This window comes from Petaurus breviceps, unplaced genomic scaffold (assembly GCF_028583685.1).
Source record: "Petaurus breviceps papuanus isolate PSGF00001 unplaced genomic scaffold, PetGlider_PUasm1.0 84, whole genome shotgun sequence".
In the NCBI taxonomy this organism is placed as follows: Eukaryota; Metazoa; Chordata; class Mammalia; order Diprotodontia; family Petauridae; genus Petaurus; species Petaurus breviceps.
Window position 1 is genome coordinate 11,156,387 of NW_027186645.1, and position 14,051 is coordinate 11,170,437.

At 36.8% G+C, this 14,051-nt stretch overlaps 1 protein-coding gene across 5 annotated transcripts in view; it reads left to right on the forward strand.

Moving 5' to 3' along the window:
- The window catches only part of FOXP2 (forkhead box P2), a 700,229-nt gene that overhangs the window by 144,138 nt on the left and 542,040 nt on the right, over window positions 1-14,051 (forward strand). The window lies entirely within an intron of this gene.

Genomic DNA, 14,051 nt, shown 5'->3' on the forward strand with positions numbered 1-14,051 from the left:
CCCCCCCCCCCCCCCCCCCCCCCGCCCCGATTGAGAAGACAAGCAGTTCAATGTAGGTGATAGATGTTTAGCTATGTGAAACATTTCCATAGTAGTCATACTGTGAAATACTATATTTCCCTCCTTCCTATTTGCCCCCCCATTTATTCTATTTCTCCTTTGACCCTGCACCTTTTCAAAAGTATTTGCTTTTGACTATCCCCTCCCCCAATCTGTCCTCCCTTGTATCATGCTGCCCTCTTGCTGCTTTACCCCTATTTCCCTGTAGGGTAAGATACTCAATTGAGTGTGTATGTTATTCCCTTCTTAAGCCAAATCCAATGAGAATAAGGCTGACTCATTCCCTTTCTTTTTTTAAATTTTTTTGTCTTTATTATTTATTTACTTTTAGTTTACAAGATTCAGTTCCACAATCCCTTTTTCAATTTTTCTGATTTTGCCCCCACCCTCTCCTTCCCTGCCCCCCTCCCCCATGGTGGCATGCAATCAAGTACAGGATCTGCAAAACATTAGTCAGGTTATAAAGAAGGCTTGTAACCAATGGAATGTACAATGGGAAACAGGAAATAAAACCAAACAAGAAAAAGAAAGAGAGCAGGTAGTTTGCTTCAATCTGCATTCAAACTTTTCTTTCTAGTACTTTCTCCAAATGTAGATATCTCTTTCCATCATGAGTCTTTTGGAGCTGTCTTGTAAGCTTGCATTGCTGAGAAGGGTCCAGTCTGTCAAAGTAGGTCGTCATACATGTGTTGTGTCTGTAATTGTGTATAAATTTCTCCTGGTTCTGCTCTTCTCACTTAGCATCAGCTCGTATAAGCCTCTCCAGGTAAATATGAAGGCCGTCTGCTCCTCATTTCTTATAGCACAATAGTATTCCATTACATTCATATACCACAACTTGTTTAGCCATTCCCCAATCGATGGGCATCCCCTTAATTTCCAATTCTTTGCCACCACAAAAAGAGCTGCTATAAATATTGTTGTACATATGGGTCTTCCTCCCACTTCTATGATCTCTTTGGGATACAATCCTAGAAGTGGTATTGCTGGGTCAAAAGGTATGAAATTATTTATAGCCCTTTGGCCATAGTTCCAGATTGCTCTCCAGAATGGTTGAATCAGTTCACAACTCCACCAACAATGCATTAGTGTTCCAATTTTTCCACATTCTCTCCATCATTTGTCATTTTCCTGTTTTGTCATCTTAGCCAATCTGGCTGGTGAGATGTGGTACCTCAAAGTTGTTTTGATTTGCATTTCTCTAATCAGTAGTAATTGAGAGCATTGACTCTTTCCCTTTCACCTCTGACTTCTTCCCCTTCATTGTAATTGCTTTCACTTGCCTCTTTTATATGAGATAATTTACCCTATTCTATCTCTCTCTTTCTTCTTCTCCCAATATATTCCTCTCCCACCCCTTAATTTTATTTTTTTAGATATCATCCTTTCATATTCAACTCACCGTCTGACCTCTGTCCATACATACACACATATGTATACATATACACATGAAAATACACACATAAACATATATACATACAAGCACATATATACATATTCCCTTCAAGTTTCCTAATGCTTAGAAAAGTCTCATGAGTTACAAATATCATCTTTCCATGTAGGAATGTAAACAGTTCAACTTTAATAAGTTCTTTATGATTTTTCTTTCCTGTTTACTTTTTCATGCTTCTATAACTTCTTGTATTTGAAGGTCAAAATTTCTGTTCAGCTCTGATCTTTTCATCAAGAATGCTTGAAAGTCCTCTATTTCATTGAATGTCTATATTTTCTCCTGAAGCATTATACTCAGTTTTGCTGGGTAGGTGATTCTTGATTTTAATCCTAGGTCCTTTGACTTCCAGATTATCATATTCCAAGCCCTTCTGACCCTTTATGTAGGAGCTGCTAGATCTTGTGTTATCCTGATTGTGTTTCCACAATGCTCAAATTGTTTCTTCCTGACTTTGTAATATTTTCTCCTTGACTTGGGAACTCTGGAATTTGGTCATAATATTCCTAGGAGTTTTCTTTTGGGGATCTCTTTTTCAAAAGTCAATCAGTAGCTGCTTTCAATTTCTATTTTACCCTCTGGTTCTAGAATATCAGGACAGTTTTCCTTGATAATTTCTTGAAAGATGATGTGTAGGCTCTTTTTTTGATCATGACTTTAAGGTGATCCAATAATTTTTAAATGATCACTCTTGGATCTATTTTCAAGGTCAGTGGTTTTTCCAGTGAGATATTTCACATTGTCTTCTATTTTTTCATTTGTTTGGATCTGTTCTATAATATCTTGATTTCTCATGAAGTCATTAACTTCCATTTGCTCCATTCTAATTTTGAAGGAATTATGTTCTTCAGTGAGCTTTTTGGACCCTCTTTTCTATTTGGTGAGTTCTTCTTTTTAAGGCATTCTTCTCCTTATTGGCTTTTTGGAACTCTTTTGCCATTTGAATTAGTCCATTTTTAAGGTGTTATTTTCTTCAGTATTTTTGGGGTCTCTTTTAGCAAGAGGTTAACTCATTTTTTCATGATTTTCTTGCATCACTTTCATTTCTCTTCACAATATTTCCTCTTCTCTTCTTTGATTTTCAAAATCCTTTTTGAGCTCTTCTATAGCCAGTGATCAATTCATATTTTTCTTGGAGGCTTTTGACGTGGGCATTTTTACTTTGTTGTTGTCTTCTGCATGTATGATTTGTTCTTATTTATCACCAAAGAATGATTCTGTAGTCTGATCCTTTTTCCTCTGTTTGCTCATTTTCCCCAGTCAATTACTTGACTTTTGAGCTCTTTGCCAAAGTAGGAATCTGCTTCCAGAGTGGAGAGTGCTCTGTCCTAAATTTCTGGGTTTTTGAGCAACTGTTGCAGAGCTACCTTTGAATTTTCAGTTCTTCTAAAATATATGTACAAAGAAATGTTTACTCCTCCCATTCTCTGTTTTCTGGTCTGTGAGAGACCATGGACATTCTTTTTTGACTTAGAACTGTGGAGAGGATTTCCGCTGCACATCCTCTATAAGCTCTGCCACACCAGCACTCCTCCTAACCCCTAAATCACCACCCAAGACTGAGACCCAGATCCAAGCAGGGCAAAGCTAGAGCAATTGCCCTCTGATCAGCTGCTTAATCCCCCCACCACGTGGGCCTGGAGCTCTGGAAGCAGCCACTGCTGCCGCCACTGCCACAACTGCTGCCACCCCATGCCTGGGACCGAATTGTGCTCTTCTCTCACCCAGGTCCAACAGAGTTTCCGCACTAACCTTTTACTTGTCTTTGGATTTTATGGGTGGAGAAATCTGGAAACTTCTATAGCTGTCAGTGATTCAGTCCTCTGAGGCCAGCTCTGACTTCCCCTGTGCCAGGGTGGCCCACGTACTGTACCTGCTCTCAGCCTGGTGCAGTAGACGCTTTTTGTTGGTCTTCCAGGCTGTCTTCAACTGGAGATGTGTTTTACTCTGTCATTTTATGGGTTCTGTACCTCTAAAATTTATTTAGAGTAATTTTTTTTGTCCTTTTTTTTCTTGGAAGGGCAATTGGGGTTAAGTGACTTACCAAGGTCACATGGCTAGTAAGTGTTAAGTGTCTGAGGCTGGATTTGAACTCAGATCATACTGACTCCAGGGCTGGTGCTCTATTCACTGCGCCACATAGCCACCCCTAGAGTCATTTTTACATGTCTTTGAGAGGTTTGGGGGGAAGAGCTCAAGCAAGTTCCTACTTTTACTCTACCATCTTGATTCTGCCTCCTCCATATCCTTTTTCTTTAACCTCTTTGAGTTACTACATTCTTAGTAGTGATATTGCTGGGTCAAACAGTTTTATGGGATAATTCCAGATTGTCCTCTAGAATAGTTAAACTAGTTCATGACTCCACCAGCAGTGCATTAGTGTTTCTGTTTTCCCTCATCCCCTCTAATTTTTATCATTTCTGATGGATGTGAGGTATACCTCAGAATTGTTTTAATTTGCTTTTCTCTAATCAGTAGTCAGAGCATTCTTTCTTATTACTATAGAAATCTTTGATTTCTTTTCCAGAAAACTACCTGTTTGTATCCTTTGACCATCTGTCTATTGGGTAACAGCATTTATTTTTATAAATTTGACTTCATCCTCTGTATATTTAAGAAATGAGGTGTTTATCAAACAAATTTGCTATAAATTTTTTCTTTGATATTCATTGTCTGTGGTGCCTTTTAGCATAATGTCATTTTCCTGATTATCTCTTTTAATTAGACCTTTTTGCTTTTGCTTTGTCTGAGATCGTGACTACTACCTTTTATATTTCAGTTGTAGCATAAAGGATTCTGTTCTAGCCCCTTTATTTTAACTCTATTTGTGTCTTTTATAAACAAAATATTGTTGGATTATTGTTTCTAATCTGTTCTGCTCTCCATTTCTCCTTTATTGGTGAACTCATCCCATTCACATTCATTTATGATTACTGTGTATTTTCCTTCATTCTACATTTGTCTTGTCCTTTCTCAGAAGTCTGTTTTGCTTCTGATCACTTACCTCCTTTAAACCACCCTCCCTTTTATCATTCCTACCTCTTTTCCCCCTTCCTCTCCTATTTCCCAACTGGGTAAGATAGATTTTGTACTCAACTGAGTGTGTGTGTGTGTGTGTATGTGTATGTGTATCTATATGTATATGTATGTATATATTTAATCTTACTAGGATTTTAAAATTGACTCCCAGCTAGGTGATGCAGCGGATAAAGATCCAGCCTGGAGTCAGAAAGACTCACCTTCCTGAGTTCAAATCTGGCCTCAGACACTTACTAGCTGTGACCTTGGGCAATTCACTTAACCCTGTTTGCCTCAGTTTCCTCATAAAATGAGCTAGAGAAGGAAATGGCAAACTGCTCCAGCATCTTTGCCAAGAAAATCCCAAATAGAAGAAGAGTCGGACACAACTGACAAAAAAAGTTTCCTTATCTATAAAATGATGCATTTGGAATAGAGGGCCTCTCAGATTTCTTTTATTTATAGATCAGTAATTGTGTAATTTATTCCACATTAGAAATGTATCCTCCTAATAAACCTTCTGCATCTCAGTGGCCAGGATTGTCTCTTGATCAAGACTTTCACATAGGAATGTTTCTGTGAGGAACTTCAGTTATCCAGTCACTCAGGGAATGTTTTGAAGTGCCCCTTTTGTACCAGGCACTGTACTGAAGTGCTGAAACTTCTCTACCAGTGCAGATCAGCACCTTGTCTGCCACCTGCAGACTTGGAGATTGCCCCGTCCATTGAGAGGCCATGACTTGCCCAGCATCACTAGCCAGTATAAGGGAGAGGTAGGATTTTTAACCCAGGCCTTCCTCAGTTTACCAGGACTGTGTCAGAGATAGGGAGCTGCTTTAGCATTTGTCCAACTCCCCTAGGGCTCTCAAAGGAGCAAGATATTTACTCTGCTATTTTAAATGTCTCTTCTGCTCTTTGTAACATCCCACATTGCCTCGTAATTGTTCATTGTGGATTTTAAATAATTTTTTGGCATTTGTAAGGATTTCATTAGTCCCATTACTCAGTGGATTCATGTTGTTACTAATTTGTGTAGATGCTTCTTCAGGAGTACATATTTAACTCATGAAGGTTTTTTTTTTATCCTGTGTAATTCTTGTCCTGACAGTGTGTATTGTAACACCAAGGAAAGGCAACTTCCCAAGGTTCAGAATACCAGCATAGGTGCTCTCCATTTTATTCAGTGACAAACCAAGAACAGAGAAGATCAAAACATGACATCATTCAAAATACAGCATTTACTAAGTGTGATTAAATAATCTCCAAGTACTACCCCACCCCAGGATCTTCCATTCATTCAATCAATTACAAAGTCCCTGTTCTAAATACTTCTCCACCCCTAGGCTATACCTTGATTTAGTCCACCTCAAAGCCCCTCTTCTCAAATGGAGATTAGTTTACAAACATAAGTAAAGTACATTCACTTGTTCAACCATAGAACACAAAAAGGTCAAAAGTTCCCCACCCCTGGATCACAATTGAATCTACCCCAGAGTTACATCAATTTTAAGCACAGCACTTAATACCCAAATGGAGGTCTTTGCTTCATCTTGCTAGCAAGTTCTCAGCACTCTTAGTTCCTGGGCAGACAAGGCTTAGCAAGGCCACAAGATACATTGCCAGTCCCTTCATTAATTCATCCTCTGTCTGTAGAACAGTCCTAGAACCCCTGAAAACGTTAGCAAAACCCTCTCCCAGGATTTCTGTAAACATACAACAAGAAAATCCTTCGTCAGGGCTTCTGAACCAACAGAAAGGTTCCCAGACCCCTGCAACAACAGCACTGTCCTTCACCAGTGGACAGTATTCACTCTCTGTCTGCAGGACAATCTCAGGGCTTCTTAACCAAAAGCCAGGTTCCAGGACTTCTTCAATAAAAGGACTGTCTTTCACCAGTGGACAAATCTGGCAAAACAACATCAAAACAGACAGACAAAATACCAGCAAAACAGCCATGTCTCCTCAGTCCTTGGCAGCTCAGGGGGCAGGTCTCAAAAGTCCAGGGCAATTCAAAGTAGCCCTCAGCAATCCTTCTCAGTCTCTCTCTCTGCCTCCACAAGGTGCTGCTTCCAAAAAGTTCTTCTGCCTCTCTCTTGTCTCTCCAAATCTGCATCACCAGCTCCTCCCAGTTCAGGACTTTCTTTTCACATCAACAAGTCCATCCCACAGGTGAGATTAACAAGCTCTGAGTTTTAACACAATCAATTTGAAAACCAAGCCAATACAGGGGAATCTTTAATTGCCATTACTATCACACAGTGGCACAACACTCTAAAACCTTTCCTCTTAGGCCTCTTAATTTTTCACAGCTACCAGTGAAGCCCTTGGACTCCCATTTGGCTATCCTTTGCTCTCACCATACGACTGGACCAATTCCTTTCCTCTCTTGTTTTATGCCACTTTTTTGGTGAAAAAGTTACTTTGGCAATATGTAGCAGCTTATTTACTCTCAGCATTTGTTTCTCTGTTGCCTCTTAATAAAATGATAGACATGCAAATGGAAACATATATCTATGTTGGTTCAAATGACTTGGAAATTTGTTTTTACCTACTTTAATATCTTAACTTTTACCCCAGCATTATGTTGTTGAATAAAGTTTCTAGAATTATTAATTTATTCATAGTTTGTTGCACTACACTTGTGTACGTGTTAGCTCACTCTTTAACAAGATAACAGTTCATGATTGCAATGATTTTACATACAGAATTTTTAGAAGACACAACCAACAGGTACTTTATAGATGATCTGTGCACACACGTTTATTTTACAGATGAGGCAACTGGGGACCCGTCAGGTTAAAACTTGCCCCAAATCATACAGCTAATTATTGGTAGATCCAGGGCTGAAATATGGACGAGTGTTCTTTTGTCTGTCTTCCTGCCTACTTACATGTCACATTGAATTCCTGGATACTGCTAATTTTTCTTATAGGCATATACTAGTGCAAAAAAGAGAAGATTTTCACTTTTTGAAGGCTTTTCAGATTATATCTTCCCTATTTGCCTGTTTTTCAATTAATTTCCAAGTTGTTTTGTTCTTCTTTCTCTTCTTGTTTCATTACCTTTGAGTATCTTTTCTCTGGTACTTGCTATTCCTTTCTTATAACTGAATGTCTTTTCTTTTTACTGGCTTCTTAAATCCTTCTGCATTGCCTTTTGCCTTTCTTTCTTTAATCTTTTCCTTTCTGTTTAATTTTTAAATCCTTTGCCCTTTATCTTTTTTTTTTCAGTCTTTTTAGCTGGTCTCCCTTCCTTTGATTTCCTCTTAAGTGTTACTTCTTCTCAACATTGTGTTATTTCATTGATTTTTTTCTTTTTTTTTGTTTTTAGCCTTTTAATTTTATGTTTTTCTTTTGTTTGTTGTCTATGAGGAAAAACCACCATGAGTACCCAAACTGAATTTTAAAGCATGAAAGCAGAGATATATCACTTTTATTATTTGGAGGAAAACAAAATCAATTAACCCCCCCCCCCCCCCCCCCCAAAAAAAAAACCTAATTGTGTGTTGTCCCCACAAACATGGGCTCATTTTTATAGCAGTATTTTTGCTTCTAATTAGAATTTTTTAAAAATTCAATTTTAGGTCATGTTGGATTGTTTCTAATTCAGTTAAACACCTCCCCCCTTTTTGCTTCAGAACAAATTATATTCTTAGTTTGATTTAACTGAATGTAGGACATACCTTAAAAGAAATAAACATTTGACTGTAGCCTATAATTTCACCTTTTTAAAAAAATCTTTGGATAAACTTTTGTTTCAACTGACATGTGTGTAAAAAATCCCCAAATGATAAGTATTCCAGAAATCTACATCATGTATTAAGAACCCGAACAGTATTGTCAACAGACTAGATTTTTGGTTCAGCATAATTTTTTCCCTTTCATAGTAATCATATTATGCAGGGCTAGAACTTTAGAAGCAATTGCAACAAAACTTCATGAATTCAGAGTACAGTAATTTGAAATGTTGACTGTTGGCAATTGAAAGTAGCCGACGATATAAGGTGCTACATCACCTTGTATTCTATTGAGAGACACACCTACGGATAAAAACCTACTTAACCATCTGCTAAGTGCAGACTATCCTAATATATGTTTCTTTAAAATTAGTAGTCCTATGATAGGAGAATGCATCATGTTTTTGGTTCAACATTTCTTGTAGAGATCTTGTAGAGTGTTTTTAGTCATCGAACTGGAATAGACCTTAGTGATCATATCCAATTTCCAGGTGGAAAACTGAAGTCTAGGGAGGTTCATGTGGCTTGCTCCAAGTCATACAGGTAGAAGCCGAGATTGCAGTAGAACCCAGATCTCCTAATTCCATTGACCATTTTTTTTGTCTCATTATCTAAATATTTTTATATTTAAATATTTTATTCATCATCATATATTTAAGTATTATTTGTTCAAGCAAGAATTTCCATCATTCTTAAAATATATTTATATGCTTAGATTTTCTTTCATTTCGAATTCTCATTCCTATATATGAAGTTCACCACAAATATATGCTATCTAATCCTTTTGAATGGGCCCTGAGTGCTGTATTCCAAACATTCTAGTCTTCTCTGATTGAATTTCCATCACACTTGCCACAGTAGCTGTTCTAAGCTTTCTCTTCTCAGGTCTCTTACCCACCCACTCCATCTCAGCAAAATACCCCACTTCTTAATTTAATAAGAAAATGGAGACCACGTGTCACAAATTTCCTCTTTTCTCTACCATAAAACTTCTCCACATTATCCCCCATTTTCCCTTCTCTCACTCCAGTCTGACAAATATGTGATCCTTCTCCCATCTCCATTAGCCTCTGGTTCCTTCCCTACTGCCCAGAATCAGGCCCTGGTAGCCCATGTGGGAAAGACAGATTGAAGAGGGGAGAAAGGAAGGACTGAAGACAAAATAAAATACAAACTCTAAAGTTTGGTATTTAAGGAATTCACAATCTGGCTCCAGCATTGCTTTCTAACCTTATTTCATACTGCTTTCCTTGAGAGACTTTATATTTCAGTAAAAGTAGCCTGCTTATGATTTCCTGAACTTGGGGTTGACAATTCTTATCACTGGACTTTTGTTCAGGCTATTCCACATACTCATTCTTTTCTCCTCCTTTTGAAGCCCCAAAACTCAACTGAGATGTTGCCACCTCATTATGTAAAGCTTTTCTCGATGCCCCTAGTTAGTATTTTCTGCCCCCTACAATTTTCTTATGCTTTTCTATGTACATAATGTGCTTCCCTGTCCAGTAGAGCAGTAAAAAGTTAATTCTTTAAGGGAAGAAACTTTACTTTTTTCATATTCCTTGAACCTAGTGCTTGCCACAAAAGTGATTAGTAACAGCTTATTGGATTGAATTAAATTTCTTCTTCAATTGTTATTCCAGGATCTCATTTTTCCCTTCCTCAATCTTCATTAATGATATTTTTGTAATTTTTCCCTTCTATGTGCCTGTCCTTTTTATCATTTAGTTATATTTAGTTGAAAAATTATATTTCATGTTATGTTCCTTCTAAGAAAAAAATGTGTTATTTTGTTTTTTCAGTCTCTAAAGTTCAGACTATTTTACTTGCTAAGGAAGCGAATTTTGTCAATTTTAGGTAATGGATTTTTCATCTAGACAACAACTTTTTTTTCTTTGGCACTTCAGAAGTATCAATCTCAATTACAAGTGATTTCATATCATTCTTGCCTATACATTAATGTTTATCCCAGAAAGATCTTTGTCAAGATAAGTCTAATTACCACCCTATGTACTTAAAAGGATAACATTTAATTTTTACATACTACAGTTTAGATTTTTTTCTAATTCATACTATCCTTCTGCTCAAAGTCACTAATTAAAAGTTTTTTCGAGTTATATAATTTTTACTGCTTACCTACATGCATTTCTATGCAGTTATATGTACTGCCTCTAGATGGGCATGGTTAAAGTCAAGATCTTCAAACCACATGGACTCAATTTCTTTTGCTTCCTATGACTACAGCCTTGAAAGGACCCAGAGATTGGGGTCAAAAGAATCTGATTTTGAATCCTAACTCAGCTGTTGCTACTGATATGACCTTGACAAACTGCTTGATATCTCTGGGCTTCATTTTCTTTACCTGTCAAAATAAAGGACTGGAAAAATATCTCAAAATTCTCTGATTTTAAGTTTTCTGATCATTTTAACAAGGAAACCTGGGAGAGACTGTGTTCATGTTTCAAATTCAAATCTATCTTTAGGGGCAAAATAGCTAAGAATGCTCATTTTACTGAGGTTGGGACAGTTGCGTTACTTTCATTAGAAAGAAAGAACATCAAATCGAAGATTGGGAAATTGTACTAGATTTCCTATAAATTTGTACTTCAACTCTAGCCTCTACCTGAACATTTCTAGTCAGGGGAAACAAAATATTTTATGAAGTATCTCATTATATTTATAGACTTTAACTATTTTATGCTTATAACTTTGGAATTCAGTTCAACTCAAGAATCATATAGATTTTCACTTTTTCTAAAACAAATTTCTGAAGTGTCTTTTTTAAACTTTCTTTTATTTTTCTTCCTTTCAAAGTGGTTTCCATATAATCAACTCTGGCTTCTGTTAGAAATATTCAAATGGTTTTGGTGAAACTTATGAATTCCATTGCTATGTAGATTTCAACCAATCTGTGTCTGCCTATCCTTTGCAACTTCTCTCATCTCCCCCTTGTAATTTTGTCCCAGAGTTTCCACCTGAAATGCTAAAAATGTTTCTCCCCCCATCAGGAGAACACAAGGACACCAGTGGAGGACATGCGTTATTTGTTTATCTCTTATTTGTGCCACCTGGCCAGCTCATTTTCTTATTTGAGCATTCATTTCTAGGACATCATTTACCCTGTTCTTTTTCAGAATTTCCTGTTTGTTTTGAATCGTTCATGATCATAGCCACCACATTCTACCTTCAGAGTGAGGGCATTTTTAGTCCTTTGGAAAACACCAGTAGAATATTGGGATAAAAAAGACAGGTCTTTGTTGCAAGCCCAGAACTAAGCAATGGGTATTCAAAGAGAGCAAAAACCAAAACCAAAAATCACAGCCCCTGTCCTCAAAGAGTGCAATCTAATGGAGGAGACAGCAATAATGCATCAACCAGAGTTTCTGTTAATCATGATTGTTCAACATATTAATTTTTTTATTTTCTTAATGTATAGTCTTTAGAATTAAATAATGTAACAGATTTATATCTCATAAAAATAATCATAATATTAGTGTTCATGGTGGATTTGTTTTTGGTGTAGTTTCTAAAAAAATGCTATCTTTAATACTGTTTGTCATAATTTTTTCAATTACTTATCTTTTTTCCTTTTATTAATCTGTCCTTTAGGGATGTATCTTAATATAATATTCTTTTTTAATTTATGGACTTTGGTGCAAAGATTACTAGACTTGGCATTAGGATACCTGGAATTAGCTATGTGATAATTGGGGTGTCTGTGAACCTTAGTTTCTTCATATGTAAAACGGTTATGATAATATTTTCACTTCCTATTTTATAGGGTCATTTGTAAGGAAAGTGATTTTTATACCTAAAGGCCCTATAAATGTTTGTTGTTGACAGAGCATCTAATGGGGGAGTCGACAAATAAACAATTATATGTAGACAATGTATATGCAGGATAAATATTAACTAAATTGAGAGAGAGTGGTAAGTAGAATTAAGGAGAATGAGGAAACCCATCCTATAGAAGAGGGGATAAGTCTTAAATATACTTGTTCTGTAACAAACAAGTTATTTAACCTCTCAGCTCCCCCAGGCATAAATTTTATTACTATAGTTTCCATATCACAAAGAATAAACACATAATATTTCTCATGTATTTTTTATTTCAAGATATCAAAAACCTTCCTCAAATCTTTTATCCCTATTTACTCAATTTCTTTCTTCTTCAGAGTGTAACACGTATTCCACAAATACCCACTTCTTATTTTACAATTCTTAACAACATGACCTTCTTTCAGACAGTAGAAATATCTAGCCTGGGCCCTAAGCTTAGGTTTTTCTTTTTCCTTATCTTTTTCTTCATAGACACATTAGGCTGTATTTTAGCATAGAATATGACAATCTACATTGGTAGAGGAAATACCTTATCAAGCGTACCCTACACCAGTGACATCATAGGTTTGGTTGGGGGAAAAAAAAAGATAGGAAAAAGATGAAAACAACCCAGGCATGAGATAATAATGGGAAAAATTCAAGCCTCAATTTAAAGGAACAGGAGTTCATTTCACATGTGACATAGATGGAAAGAGGAAAAATCAAATGTAGCCATAATGTTTTATACTGCGATTATTGAATGAAATGGTAGTCATTGGGGACGGATATATGAGATAAGTAAAGGGCTAAAAAGAATACATCTTGTTGACCTTGACGAATTCACATCATTTGGCCCAGATGAACAATATTTTGAATACTGAAAGAGTAGTCAGGTGATTGCCAAGCTGCTCTAAGTGATATTTGAAAGATTAAGGAGAAAAGGAGAAGTATATGGAAGAGGGAAACTCTTTTCCTAACTAGCTGGCAAATTAAATAGAGCAGTGGACCTGTAGTTAGGAAGACCTGAGTCCAAATTTTACTTCAGACACTCACTGTATGACCCTAGGCAAGTCATTTAACCTTTGTTTGCCTCAGTTTCCTCATCTGTATAATGGAGACAATGATAGCATCTGCCTGCCCAGGGTTGTTATGAGGATCAAATGAGATAATATTTGTTATGTGCTTAGCACATAAGTATTATAGAAATACTTATTCTCTTTTCTCCTCTTCCCAAGTAATTAGAGCTATGCAAGAGTAGAATAAAGATTCAAGGCCAAGATGGTGGAATACTCACAGATCGTCCAGCTTCCAATCCCTCTCCAGCAGAAATTTAAAATTCATAACAGATAAAATAATGATAAAAAAAATTAAATGAGAAGCTCTAGAAAATGACTACTTCGGTTTCAGAACTATATAAAACCCTGCATTTTGTCCAGAGAAGCCACATAGAGCCTGAGGGTTTAGTAAGACTCAAGTATCCCGCTTTTGGATCTAACCGCAGAAAGGCACAGAAACCCAGGGTAACCCAAAGTGAAACCAAGCAAGGCTCACTACCCTATTCAAAAGTGCCACATGGGTAGAAACTCATTTCAGGAACTATGGTGGATAAATAGTAAATCAAAAGTGGATTGGGCTTCCTTGGGGGAAGTAATGGGTTTTCTCTCATGGAATGACTTCAGTCAGAAACTGAATTGCAGTTTGACTGCCAGCTCTGTGATTACTTGAATGTGTGAGGGACCTGTGGATGGAAGTTGAGGAGAACCGGCTTGGGGAGCAACTCTAGTGAACATGTCAAACCAGATGGTTTCACAAAAGTGGAAGTCATTATTTTTCCTTCTAGACTCATTATTTATGCAACGTTCCTATTTTTATCTCAGGCACCATGATTTCTTACAATTCCACCATAACTTGGGTAATGTATCCTTCATCCTTATGCTCCTTTACCCCACATATCCAGTCAGTTGACAA